A 16,497-nucleotide genomic window follows, 5' to 3' on the forward strand; every position below is an offset into this window, starting at 1 on the left:
GTCTACAAGAGAGCCACTTCAGACCTGGGACACATACAGACTGAAAGTGAGGGGATGGAAAAAGATATTCCATGCCAATGGAAAGTAAAAGAAAGCTGGAGCAGCAATTCTCGTATCAGACAAAACAGACTTCAAAACAAAGACTATTACAAGGGACAAAGAAGGACACTACATAATGTTCAAGGGATCAATCCAAGAAGAAGATATAACAATTGTAAATATTTATGCACCCAACATAGGAGCACCTCAATACATAAGGCAAATACTAACAACCATAAAAGGGAAAATCGACAGGAACACAATCATAGTAGGGGACTTTAACACCCCACTTTCACCAACGGACAGATCATCCAAAATGAAAATAAATAAGGAAACACAAGCTTTAGATGATACATTAAACAAGATGGACTTAATTGATATTTATAGGACATTCCACCCAAAAACAACAACAGATTACACTTTCTTCTCAAGTGCTCATGGAAAATTCTCCAGGATAAATCATATCTTGGGTCACAAGTCAAGCCTTGGTAAATTTAAGAAAATTGAAATCGTCTCAAGTATCTTTTCTGACCACAACGCTATGAGACTACACATCAATTACAGGAAAAAATCTGTAAAAAATACAAACACATGGAGGCCACACAATACACTACTTAATAACCAAGAGATCACTGAAGAAATCAAAGAGGAAATCAAAGAATACCTAGAAACAAATGACAATGAAAACACAACAACCCAAAACCTATGGGATGCAGCAAAAGCAGTTCTAAGAGGGAAGTTTATAGCAATACAATCCTACCTTAAGAAACAAGAAACATCTCAAATAAACAACCTAACTTTACACCTAAAGCAATTAGAGAAAGAAGAACAAAAAACCCCAAAGTCAGCAGAAAGAAAGAAATCATAAAGATCAGATCAGAAATAAATGAAAAAGAAACGAAGGAAACAATAGCAAACATCAATAAAACTAAAAGCTGGTTCTTTGAGAAGATAAACAAAATTGATAAACCATTAGCCAGACTCATCAAGAAAAAAAGTAGAAGACTCAAATCAGTAGAATTAGAAATGAAAAAGGGGAAGTAACAACTGACACTGCAGAAATACAAAGGATCATAAGAGATTACTACAAGCAACTATATGCCAATAAAATGGACAACCTGGAAGAAATGGACAAATTCTTAGAAATGCACAACCTTCCAAGACTGAACCAGGAAGAAACAGAAAATATGAATAGACCAATCACAAGCACTGAAATTGAAACTGTGATTAAAAATCTTCCAACAAACAAAAGCCCAGGACCAGATGGCTTCACAGGCGAATTCTATCAAACATTTAGAGAAGAGCTAACACCTATCCTTCTCAAACTCTTCCAAAATATAGCAGAGGGAGGAACACTCCCAAACTCACTTCCCTTCGTCTCACTCCCAAACTCACTCCCTTCTTCTACGAGGCCACCATCACCCTGATACCAAACAGACAAAGATGTCACAAAGAAAGAAAATTACAGGCCAATATCACTGATGAACATACATGCAAAAATCCTCAACAAAATACTAGCAAACAGAATCCAACAGCACATTAAAAGGATCATACACCATGATCAAGTGGGGTTTATCCCAGGAATGCAAGGATTCTTCAGTATACGCAAACCAATCAGTGTGATAAACCATATTAACAAACTGAAGGAGAAAAACCATATGATCATCTCAATAGATGCAGAGAAAGCTTTCGACAAAATTCAACGCCCATTTATGATAAAAACCCTCCAGAAAGTAGGCATAGAGAGAACTTCCCTCAACATAATAAAGGCCATATATGACAAACCTACAGCCAACATTGTCCTCAATGGTGAAAAACTGAATCCATTTCCACCAAGATCAGGAACAAGACAAGGTTGCCACTCTCACCACTATTATTCAACATAGTTTTGGAAGTTTTAGCCACAGCAATCAGAGAAGAAAAAGAAATAAAAGGAATCCAAATCGGAAAGGAAGACGTAAAGCTGTCACTGTTTGCAGATGACATGATACTATACACAGAGAATCCTAAAGATGCTACCAGAAACCTACTAGAGCTAACCAATGAATTTGGTAAAGTAGCAGGATACAAAATTAATGCACAGAAATCTCTTGCATTCCTATACACTCATGATGAAAAATCTGAAAGTGAAATTAAGAAAACACTCCCATTTACCACTGCAACAAAAAGAATAAAATATCTAGGAATAAACCTACCTAAGGAGACAAAAGACCTGTATGCAGAAAATTATGAGACACTGATGAAAGAAATTAAAGATGATACAAACAGATGGAGAGATATACCATGTCCTTGGATTGGAAGAATCAACAGTGTGAAAATGGCTATACTACCCAAAGCAATCTACAGATTCAATGCAATCCCTATCAAACTACCACTGGCTTTTTTCACAGAACTAGAACAAAAAATTTCACAATTTGTATGGAAACACAAAAGACCCCGAATAGCCAAAGCAATCTTGAGAAAGAAAAACGGAACTGGAGGAATCAGACTCCCTGACTTCGGACTATACTACAAAGCTACAGTAATCAAGACAGTTTGGTACTGGCACAGAAACAGAAATATGGATCAACGGAACAGGATAGAAAGCCCAGAGATAAACCCATGCACATATGGTCACCTTATCTTTGATAAAGGAGGCAAGAATATACAGTGGAGAAAAGACAGCCTCTTCAATAAGTGGTGCTGGGAAAACTGGACAGCTACACGTAAAAGAATGAAATCGGAACACTCCCTAACACCATATACAAAAATAAACTCAAAATCGATTCAAGACCTAAATGTAAGGTCAGACACCATCAAACTCTTCGAGGAAAACAGAGGCAGAACACTCTATGACATAAATCACAGCTAGATCCTTTTTGACCCACCTCCTAGAGAAATGGAAATAAAAACAAAAATAAACAAATGGGACCTAATGAAACTTCAAAGCTTTTGCACAGCAAAGGAAACCATAAACAAGACTAAAAGACAACCCTCACAATGGGAGAAAATATTCGCAAATGAACCAACTGACAAAGGATTAATTTCCAAAATTTACAAGCAGCTCATGCAGCTCAATATCAAAAACACAAACAACCCAAACCAAAAATGGGCAGAAGACCTAAATAGACATTTCTCCAAAGAAGATATACAGACTGCCAACAAACACATGAAAGAATGCTCAACATCACTAATCATTAGAGAAGTGCAAATCAAAACTACAATGTGATATCATCTCACACCGATCAGAATGGCCATCATCAAAAAAATCTACAAACAATAAATGCTGGAAAGGGTGCAGAGAAAAGGGAACCCTCTTGCATTGTTGGTGGGAATGTAAATTGATACAGCCACTATGGAGAACAGTATGGAGGTTCCTTAGAAAACTAAAAAAAGAACTACCACATGACCCAGCAATCCCACTACTGGGCATATACCCTGAGAAAACCATAATTCAAAAAGAGTCATGTACCAAAATGTTCATTACAGCTCTACTTACAATAACCAGGACATGGAAGCGACCTAAGTGTCCATCAACAGATGAATGGATAAAGAAGATGTGGCACATATATACAATGGAATATTACTCAGCCATAAAAAGAAATGAAATTGGGGCTTCCCTGGTGGCACAGTGGTTGAGAGTCTGCCTGCCAATGCAGGGGACAGGGGTTCAAGCCCTGGTCTGGGAGGATCCCACATGCCGCGGAGCAACTAGGCCCGTGAGCCACAATTGCTGAGCCTGCGCGTCTGGAGCCTGTGCTCCGCAACGAGAGAGGCCGCGATAGTGAGAGGCACGCGCACTGCGATGAAGAGTGGCCCCCACTTGCCGCAACTAGAGAAAGCCCTTGCACAGAAACGAAGACCCAACACAGCCATAAATAAATAAATAAATAAGAAATGAAATTGAGTTATTTGTAGTGAGGTGGATGGACCTAGAGTCTGTCATACAGAGTGAAGTAAGTCAGAAAGAGAAAAACAAATACCGTATGCTAACACATATATATGGAATTTTTTTAAAAATGGTTATGAACAACCTAGGGGCAGGACAGGAATAAAGACGCAGATGTAGAGAATGGACTTGAGGACACGGGGAAGGGGAAGCTGGGACGAAGTGAGAGAGTGGCATGGACATATATACACTACCAAATGTAAAATAGCTAGCTAGTGGGAAGCAGTTGCATAGCACAGGGAGATCAGCTCCATGCTCTGTGACCAGCTAGAAGGGTGGGATAGGGAGGGTGGGAGGGAGGGAGACACAAGAGGGAAGACATATGGGGATATATGTATATGTATAACTGATTCCCTTTGTTATAAAGCAGGAACTAAGACCATTTTAAAGCAATTATACTCCAATAAAAACGTTAAAAAAAATTGAAAAAAAAAGAACTATCCTGTTATAAAGCTGAGTACTTCACATAGCTTTAAAATCAGGCCAGTGTTTGAGGGTAACAGATAAAAGAAATCTGTATCTTTTGGATTAGAAATTATCAAGGAAGAATTTGGGTAACCAAAAAAAAAAAAAAAAAAAGAAAAAAAAAAAAAAAACTACCCAAAAGAAATCAAGAAGGATTGTAAAATGTGTAAGATACCCCAAAGGTAGTTGTACATATACGTGTAACACATTTTTCCCAATTCAGCCCACGAGGCCACTATACTTCTCACTCAGTAATAGGAAATAGGCCTAATTTACCATGATGAAAAAAGAATTCCCTTTAACTAAATATTAAGACATACTAGATTTCAACATCTCCCTCATTGCTGACACTCAGTAAATATTTATTTTTACTGTTTATCTCAATAGATCTTAGAATTGTGCTTGTTCAGGACGGCAACAAATCTTCAAGGCCTCCAGGTAAAAATTATGCAGCCAATGTGTAACTTTCTTTTGGATTCAATTTCAAAAAGCAAACTCTGAGTTTGAAGCCTCGTAATTCATTTTAGGTATCATGCTGTCTTTGTATCTTCCCTGATGCTTTCAAAATTAGGTGAAGCTCTTTTGCTGCTCAGAAATATACATCCTTGTTAGACTAGTATAAAAAAGGTCTTCAGGCTGAAACCAAATTCCCTACTTTAGAATATAATGCAAAATTTTTTCATATCCAAGAGGATATATGTCAGGAATACTGAGTTTGATGTTCATGACTGCGACTTCTTTCATTTTTTTCTTAACAGAATCTATATATATATATATATATATAATTTGCTTAAGATTTGCAAAATGCATGTTGATTATTTTTTATTGTTTTCGTCTTAGTTCTCACAAACCATTAGATACAATTCTAAAATTAATACACAGGTTAAAAGTTTCATTTCGAAGATACACCAGTAAGTATTTATGTGTCTTAGAGAATTTTCATTTTTAAGACCATTTTCATTCATTGAAAATAAGTCTACTCAGAAGTATAGGATTTCTATACTTATAGTAAGAAGGATTTCATAACAAATATTTAAAATGTACTTCTCCCAGGCCATTACTTTTGACCAAGGCATAACCTTCAGGGATTTGTGGACATAGATATTAACATTAAAAAAGAAAAATGTTTATGCATTATATCATATAGATCATCACAGCAATCTAGCTGTAACGGTCTTTCTCTTTGATTTCTCCTTCTCCATTACACAAACTAAGTGATTCTATCTGTAAAAGGTTAAGCCAAATCTTTTGGTTTGGGAATTTAGTCTCCAAAAGCTAGTATTACAGAGATCAGCTAAGTACATTGTTTCTTTGTGGCTAGTGGGACTTTATTTTGGCAAACCTCCAAATCAGAACTTAGAGAATAAGTATAGAGAAGACCCCTTAATGGCATAGAAAAAAACAAGGTCTTACCAAAGAGAAATCTACGTATACATCTTATCTACTTCATTTATTTAAGAAAGCAGACCCACAACTTAGGGTACATATGAGCTTGGATTTTCATCTTGTACCAGCTTTTCTAAATTGTATATACATATGTATTTTTATTTGCTATATTTTATATGTATATATATGTATTTTATGTATATATATGAATTATATACATCATATATATAGTTATGGTATGAGTAAACATAAAAAAATATATTTATGGATATAGATTCCACTATAAGACACACAGAGAACCCATCAAAGCTTTTACAGCATATTCCCCATTAACTCTTTTATGACACTGACAGTGTGTTATAATTATTAGACTGTGTGTTGTAGAACTCTTCATTATCTTCTGATGTCCATCAGGGGATATACAGGGTTAAGTTTTTTAAATTACAAATTTAAAAAACATTACTACATTCCTATTCAGAAACACAAATTAATTATAGATGCAAATAAAGAAAGAAATTATGAAGGAACAACCCTGGACAAATTCAAACATGAATTCCTGAGGAGAGGAAGAAAGGGAATTCTGTCATTGGTGTTAAACCCTCAAACTCTACTCCCTGAGCTTCCTCAAGTGTTCATAAGTGAGCACGTTACCCCCACTAGAGTTGTTTCCTCCCACAGTGTTTTCATAAATTTGCCATATTTTAATTTTCACAGCAATGGTAAAACATACAATTATTATCCCATTTTAAAGAAAAAGAAAACAAGGCTATGTTAGGTTAAATAAGTTGCTTAAAGTCATAGAATCAGGACTAGAATCCATGGGTCCAACTGTAAGACTACTGTTCAGTTCATGTGGATACACCAAGGAGAAATGTTTCCAACAATGTGTGGATTCCTCAGCAAAATTTTTTCCTCTCAAACAGAACACAAACAGCAAGTAGACTGGGGAACTGGTTGTTAAGTTGTGTAAAGTAGTAGATAAAAGAACAGAATGAGACTCTTACATCCTGACTTCAGCACTCTAGGTACAAGTCCAGGAGGAAGAAGACATGTTAGAAACTTGGGGGGAACGCTAAAAGCAAAAAGACTTTGCCCCCGTTCTCATTTAGGAATCTAGGAAGAGACAGCTTTGCAGCAATTCCACCAGCACCACTGACTTAGGAATTAGCAAAGCAGAATGATGGCAGTAGGCAGAGAAAGAACCTAAGTTAATACTTTCAAGCTGTCTTTCTCTCCTATGTAGTAATAGAAGAGACTTGGAAGTTCCCTTGCGCCCTGAGGTAGAAGTAGAGGTAGCTGAGATCTGTTGGGAAACATGCTGACAGCATGGGAAAGGCAGATAGCAAAAGGGAGTGCCAGCCCCTCTAGGCATTCTCTAGAGTCAGTAGGAGCCGAGGTGGGACCCACGAGAAATGGGGATGGGCTCCTAGTTTTCCTCATGAAAATTAGGCCATGAAAAAAAAGAAACAGGAGGTACACCAGTTATGAACTATAGGAACAGGAGAACAGGACACCTAGTACACTATCAACCAACCACACCTCAGCAGAGACAGCCGACCCTCCCCCAAGGGCAACACAGCTACCCTGCAGCCAAGAACAGCACAAGATCAAGGGCCCACCTCTTATACCCCAGTGCCCTGAGATCATCAGTATTTCTCCTAAACCCAAGAACTACTTTGGGAAAAGGGAAAGGGAGAAAAGGAGGGAAGGTCTGTGGACTAATCAAAAGATCAATTAAACTGGAAGAGTCTGAAGAACCATAATCCCTCCAAGTTTAAAGTTGTAGGTTAGGTTTGTTTTTTTTTTTTCCTCCACTACATAGCACAGTTGGGATCAAATGGGGAGATATCAGTGAGCAAGACTATATGAGTTGCGAAATAAAAAAGTAATGTTTGTGAAATATAAATGTAATGTTTTCTTTGGACATTTCAAAGTCCAAAGACTTTAGAGTATGAATACATTTCTAAACCACTACAGAACCAACACACACTGAGATTCAAAAAATGAGAAGTACATAAATAATCATCTCCCTTTTAAAATCTTTCCTCCTCATCACTCTACTATTTGCCTTTTCTGTTCTCCTCCCCTCTTGGTTTTATTTGCCTTTAAAATAAGATAACATGGAAACTGAAAAAAACAGAATGGCCCCTAAAACTATATGAATATTTGTTCTGGCCTGCTGTTAACTCATTTGGGTACCCAAGCAAAGAAATTACATCTTTCTGCACCTTACTAAACTCTATAAAATGGAGACAACATAACAAATTCACTTCAGATAGAGTTGAGAGTAAGAGCTTTAAAATATGCCTGTGAAGCACTTTGCAAATGTTATACAATATAAATAATTCTGTATTTTTCTAACTGTTCCCAAAAGAGAATCAGGGCCTTGTCCTACTCTCCAGAGGTCAAGACAGAGTTAGGAGAAGAACCCCCTACAGCTCTGTTACATTTCCTAGTACCTACTGACCGAACCAGATGCTGGCAGGTATAAAATCTGAGACAGCTGCTTATCCAACCCCTTAGGGCCAAATGCTCCAAAAAATCACTTTTTTTGCAGCACACATCCTGATTCAGAATCTCTGAGCTAATTATCAGGGTTATGATTCTCAACCTAATCATTTCTACTATGCCTCCAGAGTAAGAGGGACTCTCAAAATTAACACTTAGTATGCGGAATTGTACACAGACAATATGCAGATGGCCCACGCAGGTTTAAATCATTAAGGCAGTTTCCATTTCTGTTTATGCTCCTCTTAGGTTTATAAAATCAACAAAAACTATTTACCGAGCTCTTACGGCATACAGCATGCTTCAGAGAGAGACCAAGATGTAACCTATTTCCTACCCCTTGTTGAACTCAAGGTTTATAAAAATCATAAAGCAAAGAAGCAGCTCTGCACCTGATATTGCACAGAAAATAAGCAAAAATCACACAAACATGCAGGCTTTAGTTAGTGAATTTTGTCAAAGGGTGATTGGTAATGAGAATTACATGCCATGTCATTCTTTTCCTGGTCTGTCCAGAAAAACTATCTGGAGTCAGGATTCAAATTGTGCAGGGAAAAATGAAAGAGGGGTGGTTTGACAGAGAAGAGGATGGAATTACACTGATCACAGAAGACAGTGATTGCAAAAGCACAGAGGTAAGAAACAGAAAAATGATTTTCCTGACAATTGCTGAAATTTTGCTTAGAGCTAAGAAGATATACAACCCCTGTGCAATCCATTATATATCCGTATCATCACACGTGCTGGGGGACGGAGCAGCATAATGGTTAAGGGTGGAATGAGATCATCTGGGGTCAAAACCTGGCTCCCCCACAAACCAGCCTCATAAACTTGGGCAAGGTATTTACCCTCAGTTCCTTCCTATGTACAACTGGAATGATAGTAGTACTTCATGAGATTGGAACAAGAATTAAGAGATAACAATGTGAAGTTTTTAACACAATCCCTGCCACAAGCACCTAGTAAAGTTAACTGTTCATACTGTTGTTACTGTTATTTAGAAATGAAAAAAAAAAAAAAAAAAATCAAAACTGTTATTTAGAAATGGATTTCGGGGAGTGGTCTTAGAAAAATGTGAATTACAACCCTACCCTCAATTTCATTATTACATAGTACGGGATACTGGTAGTTTATTCATGAAAAGTAGAAAAAGATTGCTTATTCACCCACTAAATATATGTTTCATTTATAAAATAAGCATCTTAATATTTTTCAGATCAAGATTCTTTGAGGATTAAATATTATTATGCAGCTAAAATGCTTAACGTCGTTCCTGGCACATAAAATAATAAGTGCACAAATCTGTGAGTGGCTCTTACCATCATCATCATTTCAGTTATTTAACATTATCACTATCAATTAGGCAAAGAAAAATTGGGACTCAGATAAAGAATACGATATTGAGGAGAGAAATGAAAGGAAAATGTGTAGAGGATATATTTCTCTCCACCTTCATTGCAAACTGGGAGATGTGGAATGGGTAAATGATGAAGCTGAGATAAGCAGGAGCCTTGCTCTTAATTCTGGAAAGAATTATTAGTATGCTTTTACTATGTGAGCCAAGCTTTGTGCTATGTGTTTTACAAACATTAGCTCCTATAACCTTTACAACCACCCTGTAAAATAGGCGCTATTGTCACCACCCTTGTATTATCAACATGTAATACATTTTAGCTAGAGAGGTGGAACATCTTGATAGGAGTCTCATGACTAGTAAGTAGTGGACAGAGTCAGGACCTGAACCTAGGTCTACCTAGCTCTAGTTCAGGTTCTTACCTATAATGTGTCACTGGGAACTTTGAAGGAGGGTCTTGAGAGAAATACAAGGAAGCAGAAGAGAAAAAGTATCTGTGAGAGAGTGTTTCTAACTTGAAAGCCAGAACTGTCCAAGCATTCTCCCATTACAGAGAGCATTCTCCCATTACCCATTCCTCTAGAAATGTGCTTGGTTTTTATCATTAATACTATGCACCATTTTAGAATGTTTTTCTGGGAAGTTCAGTGTTGAAAATTTTTCTACTCATGCTGGGAATCTACTACAGTATTTCACAGAGTCTAAACAATTCCCAGGTAAAAAGGGAACTGAAGTTAACTTTGAAAAGTTAAGCCTAGTCACCAAAAACAAGAAAGTTAATAAGTAAGATAGCAAGGGAAATATATATATATATAAATTAATTATTTGAGACAGAATATCAAACTTAAAAGAAAATCCAACTAATTATAATCTCGAGATACTTTCTCATCTTCCACAGACACTTTCAACTACTTTATCAATAAAAGTCAAGGGCTGAAAACACCCATATCTGGGAAAAACATGGCATCTGAATGCTAAACAAGAGTATATTACAGTGTCAAGTGGACCCACAATTGGTGAAATAATAAATAATGTGAATATTTATCTTTGGATACTATTAAATAAACCATAACTAACTTTCAAATAAATTGAATTCCTCGTCTTAAAAATTCCTAACCATGCGAATGTAAAAGTATGGACCATGTAGTAAAGTTTTTATTTTTCCAACTTTGGTTCAATTCTTTTTTTAACCCCCAAAATGGGGAGAAGCAAGACTGTAACTTATTTTGCTAAGTACCAATAACTTTAGAACACATATTACAAATTCCAGTTAAATTAAAAGTTGAGTCAGGTAGTACACACAATTACATCTCTCCACCGTCCTCATTAAATTTCAGTTCAACCGGGAATGCTGTTACTTCTTCCAGATTTTCCTATTATACTCTTATTTTAGGCCAATAGCACTGATACTCTGCAGCAAGTACTTGCAGATCTTATGCAAATAGCATTATATTACCAAGAAGCAGCATGTGTAATTGTTTCTAATTTTTCTATACAATTATTGCTTTGGTGTGAATGATCATAGATTGTTTCAAAACACACCCTGGGTGACTACTTGGCAAAAATCAACAGGCAAAAAAGTTAGGTCTGAAGTTTTCACTTGGGGCATCTCCGCAGTAAATTGTCTTCCTCAGAGTAACTTCAGCTATCTAATTTTTCAAATCTTGCTGGAATAACAAGTAGCAAATTAGTGGATCTGTCACATGAATGCTATCTGCAATTTACTTAGAGTACACTCTTACTTCACAATCAAGTTTTGTCTTGATGTAATTGACTTAATAAGCAAGTGTTTATCACACTTACTGCTAGAAAACATTAATTACCTTTGATCCTGCTGAACTTCACACCCACTTATTTTAAGAAAATTTGATCAGTTTAAAAAGTTACTTAGATAATTACAACTCATGTTGTATTAGCAATTTCTTAGTAGAGAATGTTGCATCCTTAGGAGTCTTACAAAATTATTTAAGCTTATTCAAAAAAATTGAAGCAAAATATACCCATTATTTAATAGTAAATTACAATATTCCAGAAGAAACTGGGCTGTCTAATGAAAGTAAATGCAGTAATTATTCCTTTTCAAAGTTGATGAGGCTAAAAAATTTCTGAGTACAATATCATACGTCTCGGTTATTGTGGCCAAGGTCCTGGTAGGGTGGTGTAACACATCCCTCTTTATTTAAAAAATGATAATAAAGATCATGTAATCTTTAATTTGGGGGAGAATCTAAATTTTACATCTCATCTTCAAGACTCATTGCTAATGATGAAAAATTAAAAGTTGTTTCAGGTGTTAGAAGTGTTCTGAACACAAACGAAGCAGTGAATAGCATTCAATTACTTCATGTAAAAATTATCAGGATGTCCAAAATTAGTTCTATGCATAAATGTTTGGATATTCAATGGAGTTGTAGCCTAAGATCATTTAACTTATACAAAATTAATTACATGCACTCAACAATTTAAAAAATAAAGAGGGCAGGTGATTTTCCTTGCTTTTTCACTCAATGAGGACACAGGGTAGACTAGGGTGCTAGAAATGGGAGATGTGGCTACATGTCCCCTGTGTCATCACAGTTCATGTATGTGTCTCACAATCTGAGCACCCCATCATGCTGTGTATGATTCTGGCGGTTAACAATATGCATTTTCAGGTTAGTGTACCCTGTAAACAAAAGTTAGTCATCTGTTTCTCAACCAAGGAAAGAGCAATTTTTCAAACACTGAGATGAAAATGTGGATATTTTGGACTCAATGAAACAATAGGTTATGTCCTAGGTAACGACTTCTTAAGGGAATTTTAGTGTTATTTTGACTTTGCAATTTTTGCCCCACATGTTCATTTAAGAAACTGACCTACATATAAAAGAAGTCACTGTTCCTTAACTTACTGCAGCCACCTATTATCACATGGATACTCAAAGTTCTCTCAGTAGTGGCAAGAAACATTTTACTTCAGTGCAAAGTAGATTATGTTTGCATCTTTAAATCTCACATACCCACATGCATTACATACTCATAATGCAACTTGATTTGAATATTTAAATAATATACATAAATATTTAAATATCAAAGAAGGTTTCACATAGAAGTAGAGGATATCCATAATGAAACTTGGTATTTACCTAATATTACAGCACAATCCAAAAAGTTAGTGCTAACTATCAATTGGAGATGCCAGAAGCAAGCCTTTTCCCCACCACACTGAAGAAGCCTGAGCAGGTCTAGCCAGAGCAGCATTCTCTGCCAGGAGGTTTCCAGCACAGAAGACAGAAAAGAATTCAATCAGAATTCTTCCTGGAAAATCCCAGCTTGCCTCTAGGCCATCTTTCTTTTTTCTTTCTTTTTTTAACATCTTTATTGGAGTATAACTGCTTTACAATGGTGTGTTAGTTTCTGCTGTATAACAAAGTGAATCAGCTATACATATACATATATCCCCATATCCCCTCCCTCTTGCGTCTCCCTCCCACCCTCCCTCTCCCACCCCTCTAGGTGGTCACAAAGCACCGAGCTGATCTCCCTGTGCTATGTGGCTGCTTCCCACTAGCTATCTATTTTACATTTGGTAGTGTATATATGCCCATGCCACTCTCTCACTTCATCCCAGCTTACCCTTCCCCCTTCCCGTGTCCTCAAGTCCATTCTCTACATCTGCGTCTTTATTCCTGTCCTGCCCCTAGGTTCATCAGAACCTTTTTTTTTTAGATTCCTTATATATGTGTTAGCATACGGTATTCGTTTTTCTCTTTCTGACTTACTTCACTCTGTAGGACAGTCTCTGGGTCCATCCACCTCACTACAAATAACTCAATTTCGTTTCTCTTTATGGCTTGAGTAATATTCCATTGTATATATGTGCCACATCTTCTTTATCCATTCATCTGTTGATGGACACGTAGGTTGCTTCCATGTCCTGGCTATTGTAAATAGAGCTTCAGTGAACACTGTGGTACATGACTCTTTTTGAATTATGGTTTTCTCAGGGTATATGCCCAGTAGTGGGATCGCTGGGTCGTAGGGTAGTTCTATTTTTAGTTTTTTAAGGAACCTCCATACTGTTCTCCGTAGTGGCTGTATCAATTTACATTCCCACCAACAGTGCAAGAGGGTTCCCTTTTCATAGGCCATCTTAATTCAGATGAAACTCAACTATGATTTAAAAAAACAATTCACAAATATTTATAGAGTTCCCTACTATGCATAAGGAGCTGTCCTGGTTACTACAGGAAATATAAGATATATTTTTACAAGAGTCCTATCTATTTGAAAAGAAATTCATATCCACACACAAAGTTACAAGTAAACTATGGGAAAGTTAGAAAGCTGTTGAAACAGTCTAAGGGAAAAGTGATGAAGGCCCAGAGTAGGATAGTAAAATGGGAACGATGACTAGAGCTTTGAGAGACACCTAAGAACTGGAATAGTCTTAGTAAACACATACATTTGGAGTGTGAGAAAGGAGTCAAAGATGTCTCAATTCTAATTGTGATAGCATTAACCAAGATAGAAAATAGAGGAACAAGAAAAGGTTTCGTTCAGAAAAGATAACACATTTTTTACTTTGTTGTTTTGGTTTTGTTTTTTAATATGGGTATTTGGGGAACATTTTCTTCTCTTTTCCTTAATATTTTCTTTTTTAAATTGTTTTAAATTTTTTAATTTTTATACAATTTTTAAAGGTTACTTTCCATTTACAGTTACTATAGAATATTGGCTATATTCCCCATGATGTACAACACATCCTTGAGCCTATCTTACATCCAATAATTTGTGCCTCCCGCTCCCCCACCCCTGTCCTGCCCCTCTCCCCCCGGTAACCACTAGTTTGTTCTCTGTATCTGTGAGTCTGCTTTTTTCTCACATTCACTCATTTGTTGTACTTCTTATATTTCACACGTAAGCAATATCATACAGTATTTGCCTGTCTCTGCCTGACTTATTTAACTTAGCATAATGCCCTCCAAGTCCATCCACGTTGCTGCAAATGGCAAAATTTTAGTTCTTTTTTATGGCTGAGTAATATTCCATTGCATATTCTATTCATCTGTTGATGGACACTTTAGGTTGCTTCCATATCTTAGTAATTGTAAATAATAACACTATGAACACTGGGGTGTATGCATCTTTTCAAATTAGTGTTTTTGGTTTTTTTGGATATATACCCAGGAGTGGAATTGCTGGGTCATATGGTAGTTCTATTTTTATAAATAAGGGTATCTCAGAGGAAGCTGGGAATCATCTATCTAAAGTGATGTAGTAGGCTCTATTGATCTGTAAAATCACTGTCATATAGGTGATTATTCTACCAGTGGATATAAGTAAAATATCCAGTGAGAATACAAATAGTATAGAGAGAGAATTAAATCTAGTAGTGCCCACATTTAGGAGCTTACAGCAGGAATAAGAATGGTGAGACGGAGAAAAGAAAAACTTGTAGGATAGGAAACATTTAAGTCTAAAGAGAAGGATAGTTTTAAGAAAGAGGGCTTGGTAATTTCTGGCTGCTATTATGCTGAGGTAAAGAAATATGAGAACGGAAAAAATATTGGCATCTGTTTTAGCAATTAGGTCATTTGTACTTTTGAGAAGGTAAGAAAAATGTAGGAGGGAAAAAGCCATATCTTATGCTAACAATAAGAAACTGAGGATTAAAAATGGAGTTATAACTATAGACCAAACATCCAAACAAGAAAGGAAAAAAATCAGATGGTCACTACAAGTTAAGAAATGTATTTTTCAAGGTAGAGGAGAACATTCTAGTAAGGGATGATCAAGAATCATACAGTATCTCTTATGATCACCCTAAACCATAGATTTCTTCAACCTCTCCCCCTCCTTCCAAACTCTCTCCCACATACACTCTCCTCCCCCACCAGAGCCACACTTCTCTAGTAAAGGCAAGACAAAGTTACCGCATTAAGTGGATACTGACACACCTGTCAGAGGACATCAAGATGGCTGAACTGCCATCCAGGCTTCCTTAGGATTCATTTCTGTGAACATATGCAAAGAGCTGTTTCTATTACTCTAAGAACAGAAAGTGTGTACTAGGATGCAGGTTCTTCTTGGTTTAGTAGAAAACACAAACCCCAGTTCTAGCATGCGAACTAGTCCCATCTCAGAATGCCGTTGGAGAGAGATGATGCTAAATTGAATATCCAGACCATACAACCCTAGGCTAATCTCTGAGCATGAATATTAGTGGCAGAAATTAGTAAGCAGGAGAAATGTGAAGGTTCAGTTCTTATTCATCTTTGTACGTGAAACCAAACACAATACCATGTGTGGAGGTCCAATTACTGTTAGATTGAACAGAATTTTCTAAACATTTATCCAGTCTAAAATTACTCTATCAAACAATATGTTACAGTGACAAGCATATAAGACTAGGACACGAAAGGTTAGGGTTTCAGGTCTGTTCAAACTTTTGACATCTTTTATCTCCTTGATAGTTCTATCATCTGCATTCCCATCCTGCCAAATTTCACAGGTTTTGAGAGGAGAACACATTAAAAAATACATGTGAAAGTGCTTGGTATGTTTTTTAAATACTATACAAATATTAAGGCACTTTTTATGACTACTATTAATATGTTATTTAAGGTGATCAGATGTTGACATAAAATGCTTTTTTCCTCTAAATTGGCTTTGCCACAAGTGTTATTTTATTCTTATTAACCCCTGTTTATCTAATCCCTGTTTGAAATCTGCTAAACTATTTGCCTATTTATCAGGGTGGCCCTAATTTGGAATACAGAGACGAATGGCATTGGAAAATTGCACTGAAAGGAGTCACCCATGTACCATGATGGAT

Source organism: Eschrichtius robustus, chromosome 2 (assembly GCF_028021215.1).
Source record: "Eschrichtius robustus isolate mEscRob2 chromosome 2, mEscRob2.pri, whole genome shotgun sequence".
Taxonomy (NCBI): Eukaryota; Metazoa; Chordata; class Mammalia; order Artiodactyla; family Eschrichtiidae; genus Eschrichtius; species Eschrichtius robustus.